Raw genomic sequence first — 17,841 nt, forward strand, 5'->3', positions numbered from 1 at the left:
TAGAAGTTAGCAAGAACATGACCCAGGGTGATGTTGCTGTTACGTATTGGTTATAACTGTTTAAGCAAGGTTTTCAGGAGTGATTTTCAGAATTTTCAATGTTTCATTAAGAGCGATCTGTATTGATAGCATAGGAAGGACATTGGTGCAGATGTTAATTTAAATAATGTGTAATAGAAAGCGCCAATGAGGAGATGGCAGAATACCATGAAGGCAGCTGGAATGTCCGTCACTGCAGGGAAAGGACCTTTGGCAGGTCTGACAAGGTTTGAAGGCCAGAGTCTTGGGTATAACCCGCACTCAAGGCCATGCAAAAGGCCCAGAGGGGAAAAAAACAAAGGCCCAAATGGTAGGGAACCCCTGAAAGCACAAACATGTGCTAATAACAGGGAAAAATAAAGAAATAACTCAAACTAAAAAGGTATAAAGAAAGGGAGGTGTAACAAGCTGCATGGCTCAGCTTACAGACATCTCGATGCTCCATCTCAAGCAGCAACTGGAGCAGTGACGGGTCTGCCCCTCCCTCCATGCCCTCGCCCCACGGCACAAGGTGTCTGGGGTGCAGGTGTGGCTCCGCGTAAACTGCTGACAAGAGTCTCTGCTCAAGCGTGCACAGGCAGGCGCCTATCCTGTTGAGCAGCCATAGGGACACGACTCGAAGAAGACTCGTTGGTTCTCAATTTCGTTTAAAAAATTTTTTTTAATTCCTTTAGGCTCTGCAAAACACACGTGCTTGGCCACTGCGTGTTTGTATGATTATTATTTTATTCCCCTGGAGGTCCTAGGAGGAGGAAAAGAATTAAATTAAAATCCGAGTTTTTATCGTTTGCATAGACCAGCTTCAGTTTGGTTAACGAAAATTTACTAGTCTGTTCCAGGTGCTCCAGGGAGGCCAGGAGCTGTAAACCCACCTTAACCAGACTGTTCAAATGGACCTATGGCTTCTTTGCATCACAAAAGTGGTCCAAAGCAGCTGGTGCATCCTGGTGAAGCGGAGCCGCAGAGCAAGGCCTCAAAAATGAGGGAAATGTTTGATCATTTTAAAACTCTAGTCCTGAAGCTTTACCAGGACCTCTGAGCTGGATTCATCAGCCCAGGGACTTCACTTTGCTTCTCTAGCTTTTCCTTTCTCTTCACATTTGAATACCGGATCCTCTGGGGGGTTGCTATGGCGCTGCTTTTCGGAATTGCAAACTAAGACTTCCATCGGGGAAGCCACTGAGCTAAGGAAAAGCACGGTTGAGAGCTTGTCGTTAGTGAATCTGGAGAACCCTGTGTGTTACAGCGTGAACTTGGTCCAACTTGTATAACCTTAACTGGACTCCAGCTCAGTGACGTGCAAGTCAATACAGCAGCGTTGACATTCCAAAATTAAACCTTGACAGCAATGTTTTGCACAGTATTTATCCAACATTTCATTGGTGCGACTGGATACAAACTCAGCTGTACTCATTTGAACTTCATTGAACTGCCTCCTGCATGTGTACTGCATAAAGGGAGATCACCACAGCTCATTATCTAGCTGTGTCGTTTAACACCCTGAGAAGTTCCTCTAAGCCCTTCACTATTAATGTGTTAGATTGGGAATGGCACTGAACTCACTTGAGCGGACTAAAAGGAAAACTACTTACCTTTAGTAAGTGGAGTTCTTCAAGATGTATTGTTTATGGGTATGTCTACACAGGGATAAAAGACCCACGGCACACCTGCGGCTGGCCCAGGTCAGCTGACTTGGGATCACGGGGCTCAGGGTCCAGGGCTAAAAATCACTGTGTAGACATTTGTGTTCAGGCCAGAACCCGAGCTCTGGGACCCATCACTCCTGAAGAAACGTCTACACAGCGATTTTTCAGCTCCAGAGCCTAAGCCCTGTGTGCCCATCAGCTGATCCAGATCAGCCATGGGTTTTTATACCTCTGTGTAGACATACCCTATATGCGTTCCACTTCTGGTGTGCATGTGCCCTGTGCGCTCAAGATAGGGTGACCAGACGTCCCGATTTTATCGGGACTGTCCCGATATTTACTTGTTTGTCCCGCGTCCCGACCGATGTTTGGTCGGGACACTGGACAAAGAAGCAATTTCTGCCCTCCACTCCGGCTCGTGCCCCCCTCCCCGCCCCGACTCCACCCCTCCTTCCCCGATTGGATAGCTCCCCTGGCCCCGCCTCTTCCCCACGCACACCGCTTGCCCGCTGATCAGCTGTATGGCGGCGGCGCAAGCGCTGGAGGGAGGCCGGACACCAGCGTGTGTGGCGCGGCCGCCATGAAGATTAAGAGAGTGGTGCGGTACAGCAGCTGCGCCTGGAGGCCAGCGGAGGAGGGATGTGTGGAGGGGGCATGGAAGGAGGGGGGTCGGGCAGTTGCTCCGAGTCTGCGCCTCTCTCTTGGCGCGGCGGCTGTGGGGGGGTCTGGGGTGCGGGCGCTGTAACCCGAAACCTCCCACCCGTGAGTGGAGCGGAGGCGGCGGGGGAAGAAGGAAGCGGCTCGGCTCGGCAGTCCCACACACACCAAGGGGGGAGCGCTCCCCCCAAGCGTTTATTCACTGGAGCTTATGGCAGCTACAGGGTGGGGAAGGGGGGGTCTGTGCCTCCTTTGCGGGGCTCTCTCGGCCCCGGGTGGGTTCTCGCTGCCCCCTGCTCCTGCGGTCTTCCCGACCCCACCCCCCGGGACTTTGCCTCCTGCACCAGCCTTTGAGTGCAGAGGCGGGACAAGCCCGTGCCGGGAGGGAGGCTGGTTTTTAGGGCAGAGGAGCAGCCGAGCGCTGCATCTCTGATTGCAGAGCCGGGGGGCAGCCAGCGGCTCCAGAGGGTTGGGGCGGGGGCGGGGCTCTGGCAGCTTTAGTTTTTTTTTGCTCCGCCCCCCCCGCGTCCCGATATTTCGTCTTTGGTATCTGGTCACCCTAGCTCAAGAACCAAACACTTTACCCAGCAGTCTCTGTTGGTCACACCTGCTTCTTTGGTGACCTCGAGCCCCTCCAACTCCAGGGTATAAAGGAGGCAGAGTGACCAACCAACCCTCAGTTTCTGTGCCACTATCAAATCCAGGGTATTGGCTTCAACAGTAGCCATAAAAGCAGGGTGGGTCATGGAACACAAGTAAACAACACATCTCAAGGAACTCCAGTTACTAACGGTAAGTGACCTTTTCTTCTTCAAGTACTTCTGGACATGTGGTCCACTTCTGGCGATTCCTAAGCAGTATGTATCAGCTATGGGCATTCCCCTAAAAGAGGCTGCAGAAGTGGCCAGTCTCTGGTACCATGTGCAGGGGCGGCTCCAGGCACCAGCACAGCAAGCGCGTGCCTGGGGCGGCAAGCCGCAGGGGGCGGCGTGCCAGTCGCCATGAGGGCAGCAGTCAGGCGGCCTTCGGCGGCTTGCCTGCGGGAGGTCTGCTGGTCCCGCGGCTTCGGTGACAATTCGGCGGCGGGTACGCCGAAGGCACGGGACCGGCAGATCACCCGCAGAAACGCCGCCGAATCCGCAAAGGTCACCTGACTGTGATGCTTGGGGCAGCAAAAAACAGAGCCGCCCCTGACCATGTGACCTTACATGACCTGGGAGTTCTAAATTGGTCACCTCATAAGTTTTATGCAGTGAGACGCCCAGTTCAATACTCTCAGTGCTGAGATGGTCTGACCCTGGCATCTCTGAGCAATAGAAATATATAGCCTAAGGGACTGCCTGAATGGTTTGTTCTAATCAGATAAAATGACAGAGCTCAGAGGACATCTAGAGTATGTAATGCAGTCCCATGCTTGAATGAATGAGACTTTGGGGGCGTGGGGAACAGGTAAGTGAATGGACTAATTGAAATGGTGGAGTGTAACTTTATCCCTGTGAAAAATCATATATGGGGTAGGTCCTGCCATAAGGGCTTGCAATGGACAGACACTGCATGCTGGTATAATTGCCACGAGGAATACCATTCTCCATAGGCAAATGGAGTAACAAGCATGAGGCTAACTGTGCTAATGGAGGTCCCATCAAGCCTGGGAAACACCAGATTAAGACTCCATAATGGAGAGGGTTAATTCATTGAAGCAAAACCTCTCAGATCTTTCACAGACTAACTGAAGGATGAGGAGGGGAAACTGTATGGTTTTAAATCACTGAATGATGCACTGAGATAGCAGCCAAATAAACATGTAATGAGCTTACAGACAAGCCAGAGGTTTTTAAGGATAATAGCTACTCAAGGATATGAAGGATTGACATCTCTCGCAGAGGAAGATCAAGTTGGCAAGACAAGGATGAAAAACCCGTCCACTCTGCAGAATAAATTGCCCTCATTGGACTGCTTTCTGCACTGAATCAGTATGCTCTGCACATCAGCAGAACAATTCTCCTCCGCGTCTGTTAGCCAGACAGCTTCCATGCCGTAAGGTGTAGAGAGAACAAATCGGGATGAAATGTTGTCCCATTGTTCTGCGCTATTAAATCTGGTAGAAGAGGTAGAGATATTGGTGGTGTCAGTGAGAGATTTCTGATTTCCATGAACCACCATTGCCTGGGCCAATCCAGGGCCTTTGGGATGATTGATGCCTTGCCCTGTTTGACTTTCCTTCACGCACGTGGGATGAGAGGAATTGAGTGAATAAGTGTACAATAGACTGTGAGTCCAGGGGATTAGGAAGGCATCTGCTTAAGAACCTGGACTCTGTATTCCCCTGGAACAAAATACTTTGCATTTCTTGTTCTGTTCGGTCTCAAAAAGATCTATGCACAGAGCACCCCACTGACTGAAAATGGACTTGATGACCGAACCCTTTATGGCTCATGTGTGATTCTGAGAAAAATGCCTGCTTAAATGGTCTGCCAGTGTGTTGTGTAGGCCTGGAAGGTGAACTGCAGTAAGTTATGTTGTGCCAAATACACCAATTCCATAGGATTGCATTCCTGCATGAGTGTGTTGATCTGGTTCTTCCTTGTCTGTTTACATAAAACTTCGTGGTGGTATTGCTGATCCTTATTTGTACACTCTTATCTTTGATATGAGGTCGAAAGGCCACACAGGCAAGCCATGTTACGCTGAGCTCCAGGACAATGACATGCAGATGGTCCTTTCTTCAAGACCTCTGACCCTGTACTGTAAAGTTGACAAGATGGGCTCCCCGCCTACACACTGAAGCAACTGTCGCACTATTAACTTTGTGGGAAGTGCTGGGCTGAACTGAGGTGGATCCTTCCACCAGTTGAGGGAGTTCAAAAGCTCTTGAGGTATGTGTACGCACATATCTATTCTGAGAACAGCAGGACGATAGACCGTCTGTAACCACCTCCAGAGACGACAAAGACGGAGTCTGGTGAATGGGGTCACCAGAGTACATGATATGTCCTTGCTGTAGTACACAGATTGTTATGAAGTTGATTGATCAATTCTAACAGGTAGTTGAATCTGGTCTCAGTCCCAGTCTGGAGAACAGATGGATGATATATTGAATGCTGTTTAGCACCTGTTCTGGAGACAATCATCTCACCAACGAATTGTTGAGCTATGGGTAAACTACCACATTTCTCTTTCTGAGATGTGCTGCTATAATTTTGTGAAATTTCTCTGAGCCATCAACAACCCAAAGGTAGCACTCTGTACTGGTAATGTGCATTGTCCACTACAAAATGAAAATATTTCCTGTGTGCGGAATAGATGGATATATGCATTATCAAGACTGAGAGCTGTAACCCAATCTAAAGGATCTAGGGAAGGAAGTATGGAGGACAGGATTACCATTTGAACTGGCAAACAAAGAAATTCAGCTCTCTCAGGTCCAATACTGGATTCCAGTATTGGAATAGAATCGAATAGAATCCTTTTCCCCAAGACTGGGGGAGAACCTCATCTAGAGCACCAAGAGGCAGTGACTGAAACTCTTGTTGAGAGGAGACCCTTGTAAGAGGAGTCCCTGAGAAGGGATGGGCAAAGTGGATTGGGGGGTTTGGACTTGAATAGAGTAACCTATTTGAATTATTTTCAGTACACATCTGTCACTGGTTATACTGCTCCATGCTTCCTGGAAATAATGCAAATGGGCCCCAAAGGAGCTAGGGGGAAGAGATAAAGATCCTCCAAGATTGGTTGGCAGCTCTCTCTATACACATCAAAATGACATAGAGCCAGCCCTAGCAGCATTCGGTGATGATGCTGATGAAGTCTCCTCCCTTGTATATGTTATTTCTTCTTGGAGAAATCTGATGTTCTCTGATATGGATGATGACAAGGAGTAATGACAGGCTGTTTTAGCGGAGTACGATATCAAGACTGCTTCTTCTTGTAGAGGGAAGTGTAGAGACCCAATGACCATAACATGGTAGGAGAGACTTCCAGTGTACGTTACGACTCATCAGTTCTAGAACGGATCAGATGATTCCCATCAAAGAGGCGGCCTTCCAGGGTAACTTGGACCTTCTTTGGCAACCCAGAAGACTGGAGCCATGACACCTGCCGCATAGTCATCTCGGCTGCCATCGATCGCAGCACCATTTCAGCAGCATCAATGCAGGTGTATAGGGAATTTTTCTCTATTTATTGACCCTCCACAGACAAAGATTTTAATTCCTCTCTGAGGTTTGATAGAAGCTTAGTGAGATACTCAGCAACTTTGCTCCACATTAGGTAATCATCATTCGAGAGAAGGGCCCTGCTAATTCACAGAAGTCGAAGGCTAGCTGACAAATAACTCTTCTTTCCTAAAAGTCCAATATTCCTGGCTCCTTCCCCTTTGGAGTAGATCTAAAGGTCACAACTGGAGACCCTGGAGGAGGATGCATAAATACTGTTGGAGTTTCTCTTTAGGAAAGGTGATTCCTTTCACCTTTCTGCTGAGTTAGACATACTGTGTTTTCATTAAATCATGTGCTCAGTGGGTTTGACATAAATGCTCCACTTTCCATATTAATAGGTAATGGCATTTCTGACCTCAGTTTACTGTTTTGGATAAAACTTTCCTTAGCATGAAAAGTATCTTACTGATAATTTACATATATGTTCTCAATCACTGTCAGTTAATTCATTATATGAAAATAAATAAATACCTTAACAAGAATCTCATGATCACGTTTAAAACCCAACTCCCGCATGTTCCCAACTATAGGGTTAGGCATCGATCCAGCTGATAACTGGCTACCTGGCCACCTAGCACAGCTTTAGAAATTGCACAGTCCTATGAAACACAGCCAAAGCTATTACAAACATGACTTAACACAAATATCTTTCTGCTGCTTTATCCATCAATACTCAGGGCTGTTGTTGTGAAATGCTGAACTCTTACTGCCTCTTTTCTAGCTTCTGGACTTCCTGATACTTCTTCCTCCCCTGTGTTGCTTTCTCTCATTTATTGTCACCGTCATAACCCAGAATTGCCAGGCTAAGGGGTACTTAATGATATCTTTCTACTGAAGAACCATTCAATGTTTCTGCCAGCCAAACCACAGCGACTAGATATTAACCCTCTCAGAAATCGTGAGTTCCAGATTTTAAAAGTAAAACCAGCAAATGTTAAAATGTTCAATTTTATGCAGCCTTAAGTTTTGCGACATGAGCTGCTGCATGAGTTTACTATTAGCATTTTATTCCCCTGCTTGCCCGAGAAGCAGGACAAGAATTACATGAAATCAGAGTTTTTTAATTTGCTTTGTTGTTTGCATAGCTCAGGTTCTGATCGAATTCATCTTAATGAGGTGGTTTAAAACGAGGGGGGCCATGCAGTGTAAAACAAGCTTCCCTTCAAAATGAGTACCTAATAGCAGTAACTGTGGCTGTACGAGCTGGTTGCCTGCCTGGATCATAGAATCTCAGGGATGGAAGGGACCTCAGGAGGTCATCTAGTCCAACCCCCTGCTCTAAGCAGGACCAATCCCCAGACAGATTTTTGCCCTAAATCCCTAAATGGCCCCCTCAAGGATTGAACTCACAACCCTGGGTTTAGCAGGCCAATGCTCAAACCACTGAGCTATACCTCCCCCTCCCTACTGCTGGTTTGCATGTGCGGATGTCTGGATTTTTGTGGTCAGCAGTGTCTGAGGCTGCACATGCACTGAGTTCCCCTACAGCCCCCTTACCTTCTGAGGGCACGTAACGGGGTGCAGTGCAGACCCACCTCAGTTCCTTCACTAATTTAGAATCCAGGAGCAGTTTAATCCCCAAAGTAAAGGGGAAGAAGAGAAGGGTGGAGATTCACAGGAAGATATTGAGAACCATATTCCCTTCTTCTTCTTCTTCTACTGTGAGTGTGGATCCTCACTAATGCTGAATATATCGAGGATTGTTTGAAATTGCAAGCTATCACTTTGAGAGTGTCCCTGACCAACCGGCTCTGCAGAAAGCATGTGACCAGAAAGAGCCCGCCGGCCTCGAGGAAGGTGGGGTGAGTTGAGCCTTTCTGCTTTGGGGTTCTTTGGGTTATCATTTGAATTCTAAGAAAGAGCAGTGTTACGTTGCCACCTTCCAGCAAGAACATTTCAGATTTTTAATCTAACTTCTTTGTATGCCACGAAACGTAGCATAAACAACCCCCAGCAGGGTCTGGGGCATCCCTAGCCGGAGACAGGGTAGCTTGGCTCTTCCAAATACGGAATCAGACCTAGAAACTAGGTCTAGAAAGCAGTTCAGGGATGGAACTCCACAGTCCAGCTTTAGCTCTAAGACCAGGACATTTCTGAGGCACGCAGCAGACGCTGCTCCGGATCTGTTGTAACAAACCCTGGTGCAATAGGAAGGGAAAGAAGTTCTAGTTCATAGCAGGTTTGGTAGACTGTAAACATACGAATAATAATATAGAAACGCAAGAAGCCTATTGGCCTAGACTAAGAATTAGGCTAAGAGCAAGGCCTCAGAGCCTTAGCAGAAGTTGTTTAATGAAGTTAGCAGAAGTAAGTAAACTAACAGTGACCTTAAATCATAAAATGGTATAAGACTTTGTTTTGCCTGTTTTGTCATAATCACAAGTGATGAAAGACTAAAGAAGGCAGTTGGTATCAGATTTAGAGTATTTTTGGAAGAAAACATCAGCAGATGTTGAATCGCAGGTAGCTATGGTAACGTTGATGTGTCTTTTAATGAGTTTGAACGAGTTACTATACTTACCAATGGGATAAGGGCACCCCCGATGAAGCTCTTTTGCTCTGGGTCTGTGAACCACAGTGACTCCATCTTGGGAACTCTCACCTACTTCTGTGCTAACTGCTTACATGCTCTGAAGCAGGCTGAAGCAGAAATGTATTGGTCAGCGTTTCTAGCACATGGCTGCAGTTTCACTCACACTAGCAGAAATAATAGAGATAAGGAGGAGGGAAAGGAGGGGTAGTTAGTTTGCAGATGTCTAACTCAAGGTCGCAAAGACTGGGAAAGTTTTCTCACAAGCTTATGCAGAGTTTATTGTAACAGTTGTCTGGAAGGGAGGGGTAAGGGGGAACAGCCAGACAAAGAGATGTATGCAAACAGTTTGGAGTATAAAAGGTAAAATTTGTTTGTATTTGTTGCACTGGATTTGAGACATGCTGGTCTCCTAGTGCCATTTCAGAGCTCTGAAATAAACTTGGCTTGCTTTCTCCCCTCGGTGTCTTTATTGGTGCCAAGCACACTGGGCGACGGACCATTGTTGTCCCCTCGAGCCCTTTAGGGCGGGCAACAGTTTTGGCGTCCCTGGGTGGGCCCGAGGCTGAAATTTAGCCTTGCCCGGATCCCTCCTGGTGGCCGACGGATTACGACGACGACCAACGCCCAGAGCTTACCGGTGACTTCATCGGGGGCCTCAGCGGAGACGTGATTTTCTCGACCCCGGAGGGCACAACAGTGCAACGCACACAGACAGTGGAGAAGCAGCTGCGGGCGACGGTGGGGAACCGGTCCCGTGGATAGGGCGACGGTGCAGAACCGGACCCTTGGATAAGGTAGGAACAGCCCAGTGGGGACTTTATCTGTTGTGACCTGGGGATGCCCAGTGTCTACCTGTTTTGACCTGGGGACGCCCATAGTCTCCCTCAGTATGGGGCAGGGACAGAGTACAGCCGGCAGGGTACAGTGTACACCCTTAGAATGCATTCTGGTGACCTGGAAAGTGTTTGGATCTGATCAGTTGATGAAAAGTAAATTGAACAGGTTCTGTACAGTTGATTGGCCTCAGTACCAGCTAGAGTGCCAAGAAAGGTGGCCACCGGAAGGATCACTTAATTACAACACGATCCTTCAATTGCTTTTGTTCGGTCAGAGAACAGGTAAATGGAATGAACATCTCTATGCGTACACGTTTATGGTGTTAAGAAATAGGACTGATATTTTGCTCAAGTGCCATTTGACTCCGACAGGCTCGGTAGTACTGGCTGCTAAGCCCCAGAACCCTCCCACTGTTGTAATGCCAGAATCGGTGTCCCCTTCGGCTCCTCCACCCCCACAGGCTCCAGAGAGTACCCCCCCAGTGGGATTGTATCTGTTGATTACGGAGAGTGTGGTAGCCCGTCCAGGAACACAGGAACGGCCAGCACAGATACTGTCTGTATATTCTCATGTTGCTTTTAACCCTGTATGTCTGGCTGCCTTTCAAGGCAGAGGCAGGAGAATTCTCAACGAATCCAAGCAAGTTCATTTCTATCTTCGAAGGTTGTCTAGCTAGCCATAAGCCTGACTGGGATGACTGCAATATACTTATGAGAACCCTGTTGTCTGAAGTGGAGCGGAATCAGGTTACAGCTAAGGCTAAGAAGGAAGACGGGGAAGGCATTTAAGGTTTAAAAGGGAAAGCTATTGGACACCAGAGGTTGTACAGAGTGGAATCCTCAGAAGTGAGTGTGCTCGTCCTGGTTTGTTGCTTCAAAGCTCTGTATAGAAGTTATCAGAGTAGCAGCCGTGTTAGTCTGTATCCGCAAAAAGAAGAACAGGACGACTTGTGGCACCTTAGAGACTAACAAATTTATTAGAGCATAAGCTTTCGTGGACTACAGCCCACTTCTTCGGATGCATATAGAATGGAACATATATTGAGGAGATATATATACACACATATATAACCTGTCTGGTCATTCAGTGACAGACCTGCGGGTGGCTATATTACAACAGAAAAACTTCAAAAACAGACTCCAACGAGAAACTGCTGAGCTAGAATTGATATGCAAACTAGACACAATCAACTCCGGTTTGAATAAGGACTGGGAATGGCTGAGCCATTACAAACATTGAATCTATCTCCCCTTGTAAGTATTCTCACACTTGTTATCTAACTGTCTGTACTGGGCTAGCTTGATTATCACTTCAAAAGTTTGTTTTCTCTTAATTAATTGGCCTCTCAGAGGTGGTAAGACAACTCCCACCTGTTTATGCTCTCTGTATGTGTGTATATATATCTCCTCAATATATGTTCCATTCTATATGCATCCGAAGAAGTGGGCTGTAGTCCACGAAAGCTTATGCTCTAATAAATTTGTTAGTCTCTAAGGTGCCACAAGTCCTCCTGTTCTTCTTTTTATAGAAGTTATGTTACTGGAAGGATGTATAATGGTAATGTGTATGTGTTAATGGTTGGAGAAAAGGTGTATGAGTGAAGAGTGGAAGGTTCCTTTGGAAGTTAGAAGAAGCCGAGAAAGGGAGAAGAGGAAAGAGCACAGAATGAGTTAACTGAATGGAAAATATAGCTAGCAGCTCAGTCATGCAGGCTTTATCCAAGGACAGTGTTCACAGCTAAGGCTTGGCTGACAATCAAGAGAAAGGGGGGCCTGAATGTGACCAAGCAACTGTGAGATCTGCAAAATACTGCAAGGCAAATGAGGACAACAGAATGGTTAAAAGGCAGCTTTGTTGGACAGTATTGGCTCAAGGATTTAAAAATTCCCCCACTCTGTTTGGACAGGCTTTGGCCAGAGACTTGGAAGAGTGGGATAATTCAGACAGAGCCCTCCTGCTGCAATATGTAGATGACTTGTTAATTGCTGCTGTGGGTCTAATCCCGTGTCTCAGAGCTACTGTGAGTCTCCTAAACTTTATTGGACTGCGAGGATACAGGGTATCTCAAAGCAAAGCCCAAATTGCTCTTTCAGAGGTTCAGTATCTGGGATTTCACATCAGGCAGGGAGAGAGACAGCTCTCAAATGAAAGGAAGGAGGCTATTTGCCAAGTTCACATCCCCAGCAACCGTAAACGGCTTAGGGCATTCCTGGGCATGGCAGGTTTTTGCAGAATATGGATTCCAGAGTTTGGACTGTGGGCTAAACCTCTGTATGAATGTGTTAAGGGAGCAGAACATGACCCCTTTCACTGGTCCCCAGAAGCGGACAGGGCATTTAAAATCATAAAAAGGAAGCTAATGGAAGCTCCAGCCCTGGGTTTGCCCGATATATCTAAGCCGTTCCAACTGTATGTGCATGAATGAAAAGGGGTAGCTTTGGGAATGCTTACCCAGCTATTAGGTGCCTGGAAACGTCCTGTGGCATACTTTTCTAAACAACTGGATCAAGTTTCAAAGGGATGGCCAGCCTGTTTGAGGGCGGTCGCAGCTACTGCTCTAGTGCTTGGGGAAGCTGAAAAACTGACACTGGGAGGAACTGTGCAAGTGTATGTTCCCCATATGGTCCGAGCCTTGCTGGACACTAAGGGTGGTCTTTGGCACACAGGCTCGGGTTGCTCGGTACCAGGCGAAGCTGTTAGGGAATCCTGAAGTCACCCTGCAGATCTGTCCCTCCCTTAATCCAGCTACACTGCTACCAGAGACAGAAAAGCAGGAACATGACTGTCTGGAAATCATAGATGCCCCACTACTCTAGCCACCCAGATTTAAAAGATCAGCCACTCCCAAATGCTGACTTGGAATGGTATACGGATGGCAGTAGTACTGTTGTGGATGGGCAAAGGAGGGCTGGTTATGCTATTGTGTCTCTTCATGATACCGTGGAAGCTGAGAGTTTACCTGCTGGGACATCTGCCCAGCTTGCTGAACTAGTGGCCCTGACTCGTGCACTCAAGCTGGCAAAAGACAAACGGGTTAATATCTTTACTGACTCAAAGTATGCTTTTGGGGTATTGCATGCTCACGCTGGTCTGTGGAAGCAAAGGGGAATGCTAACAGCCCAAGGCTCCCCGGTCAAGCCTGGCTCTCAAATTCTCCGGCTTTTAGAAGCGGTACAACTCCCCTCAGCAGTAGCAGTGGTGCATTGCAAAGCCCATCAAAGGGAAGATCAAGATGTAACCAAGGGCAATGCCAGAGCAGACAGGGAAGCTAAGCGAGCTGCTACCCTGAAATCAGCAACTGAGGAGAATGCCCAAATGCATGCCCTCATCCCATCAGTGGGTGAGCTTGCAGCCCCTCAGTACTCCCAAGAGGACAGAAACCTGGCTGACAGTCTCGGTCTCCAGGAAAAGGAGGGATGGCTTTATTCCACAGAGGGAAAAATCCTCCTGCCCAAGGGCTTGATTCGACCAGTGTTGCAGAAACTGCATCAAACCACACACGCAGGCAGAGAGGCTCTTACCCAGCTCATGAATAAATATTTTCTAACCTCTGGACTTAAACCCCTAGCATCACAGGTACAGGCTGAATGTTTAATCTGCCAAAAGAATAACCCTTGACCAGGAGTAGCAGTGCCACCAGCCACCCTGGAACCTACCCCAGGCCCAGGATTGGTGTGGCAAATAGACTTTACTGAGTTTCCCAGGACCCAAGGGTACAGGTACCTTCTCGTCTTAGTGGATCGATTCAGCGGATGGCCTGAAGCCTTCCCATGTCGCAACAACACTGCCAAAACAGTGGCTCTTAAGTTTGTCAAGGAAATCATTCCTCGCTTCGGCCTTCCTCAGTGGATGGAATCTGACAATGGAACACACTTCACATCCCAAATTGTTCAAAAGATATCAAGTGCTCTGCAAATCCCCTGGAAACTCCACACACCCTGGCGACCACAAGCCAGTGGAGTAGTGGAACGCACAAATCAGACACTCAAGCGACACCTCTCAAAGGTCTGTCAGGAGGCCTCTCTTAAGTGGCCTGATGCTTTGCCCCTTGTGTTACTTCGCATTCGTGCTCTCCCTAAGGGTAGGATAGGGCTTAGTCCCTTCGAGATTATGTTTGGAAGACCATGGCCTATGAATGGTACCCCAGTTCTGGCAGGAGAGTGGGAAGTGGGGTGTGGTTTCTTGTCTCAGTACATGTGCTCTCTCTGTCTGCTGTTCTTTCTTCTCTTCACAGGTACACCAAAGATTCACAGCCTCTTCTGCTGGATACTCCAGTCCACTCCCTGCAGCCTGGTGACTCCGTTCTCGTGCGGACCTGGAAGGACGAGCCTCTCCAAGAGAAGTGGAAGGGACCCCACACCGTCCTGCTTGTCACCCATACAGCAGCAAAGGTCGAAGGACACAAGAACTGGATTCATCACTCTCGACTGAAAGCAGTGCCCACTCCTAAACAGTGGACTGTCCAGCCTGCGGAGAAGACTGCTAACGACGATTTGGGACTTAAGCTGTTATTCAGAAGACAGTAAGGGTCACTGGGAATGCGTTGTAATCTTTCTGAACAGTCACAGCATTCTCCGTGAGAACCCTGAGCATTGGTTTTATTTTCTCACAGAAGGCCGACCTGGCCTATATATTTGGTCTTGTTATTTTTTGACTTGTTTAGTGTCAACAATTCCTGATTGCATGGAGCTTAATCGCATTCTGTCTTTAGAGTATGAGAAAACTCTGACAAAGGTTTGTTGAGTATTCTCAAAGGAGGGATTGTTGGGGTCCACTAGGCATAGCTACCAGGTAACTCGGGAGAGTGGAAGGCCAAAAGTGCCGATGAAGCTCTTTTGCTCTGGGTCTGTGAACCACAGTGACTCCATCTTGGGAACTCTCACCTACTTCTATGCTAACTGCTTACAGGCTCTGAAGCAGGCTGAAGCAGAAATGTATTGGTCAGCGTTTCTAGCGGATGGCTGCAGTTTCACTCACGCTAGCAGAAATAATAGAGATAAGGAGGAGGGAAAGGAGGGGTAATTAGTTTGCAGATGTCTAACACAAGGTCGCAAAGACTGGGAAAGTTTTCTCACAAGCTCATGTAGAGTTTATTGTAACAGTTGTCTGGAAGGGAGGGGTAAGGGGGAACAGCCAGACAAAGAGATGTATGCAAACAGTTTGGAGTATAAAAGGTAAAAGTTGTTTGTATTTGTTGCCCTGGATTTGAGACATGCTGGTCTCCTAGTGCCATTTCAGAGCTCTGAAATAAACTTGGCTTGCTTTCTCCCCTCGGTGTCTTTATTGGTGCTAAGCACACTGGGCGACGGACCATTGTTGTCCCCTCGAGCTGTGCCACCCCAAACAGCCTGGCCCCCATATCTGCCGCCTTCCACTTCCCACCCCCTGACTGCCCCCCTCAGAACCTCCAAACCCATCCAACCCCCCCTTGCTCCTTGTCCCCTGACCGCCCCCTCCCAGGACCCCCCATCCCCAGAACCTCACCCCCTAGCCAACCACCCCTGCTCCCTGTCTCCTGACTGCCCCAGCCCCTATCCACACCCCTGCCCCCTGACAGGCCCCCTGGGACTCCCACGCCTATCCAACCACCCCCTGCTCCTTGTCCCCTGACCACCACCCCAGAACCTCTGCCCCATCCACCCACCCCCTGCTCCCTGACTGCCCCCTGGAACCTCCTGCCCCTTATCCAACCCCCCCCCCCCCCCCGCTTCCCGCCCCCTTACCATGCTGCTCAGAGTAGCAGGACTGGCAGCCGTGCCACCTGGTCGGAGCCAGCCACACTCCCCACAAGGCGAGCTGAGGCTGCGGGGGAGGGGGGACAGCAGGGGAGGGGCTGGGGGCCAGCCTCCCCAGCCGGGAGCTCAAGGGCTGGGCAGGATGGGCCCGCGGGCCGTAGTTTGCCCATCTCTGATCTAGGTGGTGGGACAAGGGTGTGTGATCCTTGCAGAGAAGGCAGATATGGTGACTGCCCACTGGCTTTCTGGGCAAAGAGAATTGTCGACACTTGGTATCCTGGCAACTGATGGCCGGGCCCCCTCCTCTGCAAGAATCAGCCCTGGGTGTCGGAGAACAGAGTGAGGCGCAGGTCAGGAGACCTGTTTACCCGGGGAAGAGACAAAGGAAGGAGGCGGGGCAGCTGGTCGTGACTGCGGCTGGCTCCCAGTTAGGGACTCAGGGCTCTGGATTCCCCCCCCCCAGATGGACTTTGCTGTAACTTCCTGCTTTCCGGGCTAACAAGATCTGTTCTACGCTGTGTTCCCGTCGACTAATAAACCCTTGTTTTACAGCGCTGGCTGGGAGTCCCTGCTGACTGCGAAGCTGGGGTGTGTGGCCCCTTTGGGGGCGTGTAAGGCCTCCTCAGATGTCCCTTCCAGGTGACAGGTTTCAGAGGGGCAGCCGTATTAGTCTGTATCCGCAAAAACAACGAGGAGTCCTTGTGGCACCTTAGACACTAACAAATGTATTTGGGCATAAGCTTTCATGGGCTAAAACCCAATTCATCGGATGCATGCAGTGGAAAATACAGTAGGAAGCTATATATACACAGAGAACATGAAAAAATGGGTGTTGCCATACCAACTATAACAAGAGTAATCAATTAACGTGGGCTATTATCAGCAGGAGAAAAAAAACTTTTATAGTCATAATCAGGATGGCCCATTTCCAACAGTTGACAAGAAGGTGTGAGAAACAGTAGGGGGAAAAATAGCATGGGGAAATAGTTTTTACTTTGTGTAATGACCCATCCACTCTCAGTCTTTATTCAAGCCTAATTTAATGGTGTCCAGTTTGCAAATTAATTCCAATTCTGCAGTTTCTCGTTGGAGTCTGGTTTTGAAGTTTTGGCTCACTGCAGGAAGCTCACAGTGCGAACAAGGGTGCTGAATTCACGGAGGTCAGACCCAGGAAGCACTGAATCCCAGGAGGCTTCTTGCCCTGGCGAGAGTGTGAGGGACACACACAGCAGCACTAGAGTCCTGCCTGACTTCAGGAGACAATAGGTTACATGGTAAGTCTCGGATCACTGATTCAATAAGAATTCACTTTTCAGATCAGGTTTCAGGTGCTAATACCTTTGATTATGAATGTGAAATTCACTCTCAGTGGATACTCTGCAACACGTATCTAAAACTAACTGCTTTGTCATTCTTGCCAGTCAACTTATTCGCTACATCATCTGTGAAAAGCAACCACCAAAAGGTGCAAAAACCAACTAAAGCAGATTCATGAAAAATTCAAAGGCATATTCATGGAAAATTGCTTGCAGTCCCGATAAGCAACAATCTGCCTTTCATTAGAATCCATGTACATAACGAACAGTGGAGAGAGGGAAAGGTGTTCGGTGACAGCGTTACCAGTTTGGAGATGACTCTTAATTGTGTATCTATATCTCCTCACTGTATGTTCCATTCTATGCATCCGAAGAAGTGGGCAGTAGCCCACGAAAGCTTATGCTCAAATAAATGTGTTAGTCTCTAAGGTGCCACAAGTACTCCTGTTCTTTTTGCGGATACAGACTAACACGGCTGCTACTCTGAAACCTCTCAGTTGTGTGTGTTCATTGCATAAGACACAAACAGGGCAGCAGATCAGATGTCACAGCCTGTGGCAGAGCTTAGAGCTGTGGATAAGAACTTGCTGAATAAAGCTAAACCTGGTAACAGACAGGTAATATGTTCCTCCTCTACCCTCCTCTCTCTCTGCTGCTGCCACGACTCCAACTTCAGTGTAACACATCTAGGGAGGTGGTGGAATCTCCTTCCTTGGAGGGTTTTAAGGCCCGGCTTGACAAAGCCCTGGCTGGGATGATTTAGTTTAGTTGCAGGTTTCAGAGTAGCAGCTGTGTTAGTCTGTATCCGCAAAAAGAAGAACAGGAGTACTTGTGGCACTGTCTGTACTGGGCTAGCTTGAT

General features: G+C 48.2%; 1 long non-coding RNA gene across 1 annotated transcript; it reads left to right on the forward strand.

The window, feature by feature from the left end:
- The first annotated feature begins 10,387 nt into the window (after positions 1 to 10,387).
- On the forward strand, positions 10,388 to 15,197 carry LOC135973628 (uncharacterized). Its single transcript, XR_010590549.1, has 2 exons — positions 10,388 to 11,182; positions 14,164 to 15,197. It is a non-coding gene; the product is annotated as an uncharacterized LOC135973628 (long non-coding RNA).
- Positions 15,198 to 17,841: the final 2,644 nt, after the last annotated feature.

Source organism: Chrysemys picta, chromosome 9 (assembly GCF_011386835.1).
Source record: "Chrysemys picta bellii isolate R12L10 chromosome 9, ASM1138683v2, whole genome shotgun sequence".
NCBI lineage: Eukaryota > Metazoa > Chordata > Testudines > Emydidae > Chrysemys > Chrysemys picta.